We start from the raw sequence: 3,171 nt of genomic DNA, 5'->3' as shown, positions 1-3,171 counted from the left end.
AGGGGGGAGAGGATAGGGGGTTTTTGGAGGGGAAACTAGGAAAGGGGATAGCATTTCAAATGTAAATAAAGAAAATATCTAATAAATTAAAAAAGAAAAAAGAAAAACTCGATAGCTTCAACTAGCCAACATTTACTGTCTTTGAGGTTAATCTGAGTCAGGAACCTGGGAGAGGCTTAGCCAGGTGGGTTGCACAGGTTCCCTCCCTGCTTAGGTGGAAGCTGGAGCTGCTGACATCTGAAGGCAGCAGTGTGGTTAGGCAACCTTTCTGAAGTGGCTGCTCCCATGGCGGAGCACAAGAGGCTGCAGTTCCAAGATGGCTCTTAGCGGAAAGTCATCGTCTCCTACAGTGGGAGTCACTTCCCGAGGCTGCTTCAGTTCCCAGGTAAGCCCTCAGGCTTCCCCCAGGGTGGATGATGCATTAGAGAGGGTACAAGAAGGCCCCGTGCCTTTTACAACCTCATCTTAGGGTCACAGCTTGTCACTTCTGTGGAGAGGGACAAGGTCCTTGTGCTCACAGTTAAGCACTTGGGAAAACAGGAACCTTAAAGACACAGGGTTAGCTCTTTAAAGGAAGGCATGTATATAACCCGTTCCCCACCCAGAACGCTGGAATGGATAAGAGCCTGGTGCCCCCATGCTCACTGTAGGGCCAGGCCACGTCTGACTCCCCCAGACATAAATCTATCCCAGACTTCCTCCCGACAACCTTATCTTGTGCATTGTTTATCCGTCAGTCAAAACCATCCTTAGGGAAGACGGCACACGTACTTTACAAATGGAGCAGAGGTGGTTAATAGCATGGTGGTCTGCACTATCTGTATGGCTAAGCCACACCTCCCCCACCCCCACGCCCTTACCCCAGACCCTTGTTTATTTCAGTCTTCGTCTGGGTCTTTATCTTGACCATTGCTTCCCAGTCAATAGAACCCATCTTTATGGAAGAGGTCACATCACATGTACTTTGAAAAGACTTTCAATGAAATCACGTCTTAAGCTTTTTTGTATACATGGGACTGGGTCATTTATCACCAGAAGACCTTTTCCCCAGATTGTACTGTGCTTAAATATCCTTAAAATAAACTTCCCGGTGTCAGACTCTTGAAGTCTGAACTGATGCTGGCTACTCAGTTGTGTTGAACCAGACTTCCTGCCTGTCTCACGTGGATCAACGTTCTGATGCTGTGCTGTTTACAGAGACCACAGACTTCTGCCCTACTTCATTAGTTATAGAGTCATAGGATTGGGCTCCACGTCTTTAAAAGAACCAGAAATTTTTGTGGGCAAATTTGAATGGCACCACGATAGTTTCCTCTGTACAATGGTATAGAAATAGTAATACCTCATGATATTAACTGATGCATGTACACCTGATTGCCAGAAGAGGGCACCATATCCCTTTACAGACAGTTTTGAACAACCCTTTCTTTGATTGTTGGGAATTGAACTCAGGATCTCTGGAAGAGCAGCCAGTGCTCTTACCAATGCACCATCTCACCGGCCCCTTTTAACTGTTTGGAACAGTGTGCTGTCTAAGTAATAACAACAACTATCGTGCAAATTTATATTCTCCCCATCAATTCCCCTGACACATCCCCTCCACACAACCTGTCTGAGTCTCTCTTTCCTGGAGAAGCTATGGAAACAGCTTTGTGCCCTGCCCTCTGCTCTGTCTTTGTGGAAGACTTTTTCTTTTTCTCACGTCTCTTTTTGGTTATTATATGTATATGGGTGTTTTGCCTGCATGTGTGTCTGTGTACTGTGTGTATACCTGGTGCCCTCAGAGGTCAGAAGAGGGTGTTAGATCCCCTGAGACTGGAGTTAGTTGTAAGTCATTGTGTGGTTGCTGGGAATTGAACTCCAGTCCTCTGGAAGAGTAACCAGTGCTCTTATCTGCCCTGATGAGTTATCTGTCTAGCCCCTCAGAAGACTCTATTATTTTCAAGTTTTTCTGTAACCTCTAGTGGATTATAAACAGAGCCACATCCTAGAATAACGCAGGCTGCCCTGCACAGTGTACCAGGGCTCTTTCAATCCAAGCACTCAGCATTGAGGCTTATCTTTCTGCTCTAGCATGGTAACTGGTTTAGCCTCAGCTATACCTAGGCAGAATCGGGAGTTCCAGTGTAGTCTCTGGGCACCTCAAGCACATTTATGTTTGTGATGTAACATCTCTGTCTCCCACTGCAACTTTGTCTTAGTCAATTGCATGGCCCAAGTTCAAGCACAATCCTCCTCCCACAGTGGTAGCCAACAGATATTTAACAAAGGGATGCACACCTGAAGCTTCAGAGAACAGCTCTAAAGAACAACAAGGAGAGCCCGCTGTGGTGGTGCACGCCTGTAATCCCAGCCCCAGAGCAGTGGAAACAGAGGAAGCAGGAGTTCAGACAGAGCCTCAGAAACATATAAGAATCCCACCCCTCAAAAAACTGAAACAATAGGAAAAAAAAAAAAACAAAGTAGAGGAGGAATCAGAGAAATCAATGAAACAGATGAGATAAATTAGAACAATGTATTGTCCAGGTCTCAGTTTTAGTCAACAATAAATGAACTGTGATTATCCCCACACAAGTGCCAGGCAAGTAATGTTACAATGTATCTAGAAAGCAGTATCTCTATAGGATGGACACATTCCCTTTCTTCAGTCTACTCAGGGCCTGTCATTAATTATAGTAAGCTAAGCATAATAATACATTTATATTAAGAGTTCATAACATCCTTATATGTTCATAAATATGAGTGACTCCAAGAACTTAGTAATTTCTGTTTGTGGCTTACAGGTTACAAGGCCAAGGCAGAGAAAATCTCCCACATATAATAAAATATTGCTTAAAGAGTTGGGCTTTCTGACTATTAATGTCTGTAAATGCAGTGACTAAAATGTAGACCCCAGACTTACTATTTCCTGATGGCCAAAAAATAAAAGGAAAACACTTTTTAGACAAAAACAAAGTAAATGTTGACCTGCATGTGGCTTAGTAGTAACTGTGACAGGCTATTCAAGCACGGCACAGCAAAAACAGAAAGAACATGGAGAAGTGAAATGGCAACATTTGAGCTTTGTTTGCTTGTCTGTCTGTTTATACTTAGGCCTTGTATTTTTATTGTTGTCTTTTGAGACAGGCTTTTATTATACAGTCTATACTGGCCCTGAACTTACAGTCTTCC

General features: G+C 43.8%; 1 long non-coding RNA gene across 1 annotated transcript in view; it reads left to right on the top strand.

Moving 5' to 3' along the window:
* LOC115029234 overlaps positions 1-2,825 on the top strand; it is an 11,047-nt gene extending 8,222 nt beyond the window's left edge. The window contains exons 4-5 of the long non-coding RNA XR_003834788.1: positions 215-385; positions 2,784-2,825. This is a non-coding gene — a long non-coding RNA (uncharacterized LOC115029234). The remainder of the gene's footprint in view (positions 1-214; positions 386-2,783) is intronic.
* The last annotated feature ends 346 nt before the right edge of the window (positions 2,826-3,171 follow it).

Source organism: Mus caroli, chromosome 14, assembly GCF_900094665.2.
Source record: "Mus caroli chromosome 14, CAROLI_EIJ_v1.1, whole genome shotgun sequence".
Taxonomy (NCBI): Eukaryota; Metazoa; Chordata; class Mammalia; order Rodentia; family Muridae; genus Mus; species Mus caroli.
This window is presented reverse-complemented; position numbering and strand designations above follow the sequence as displayed.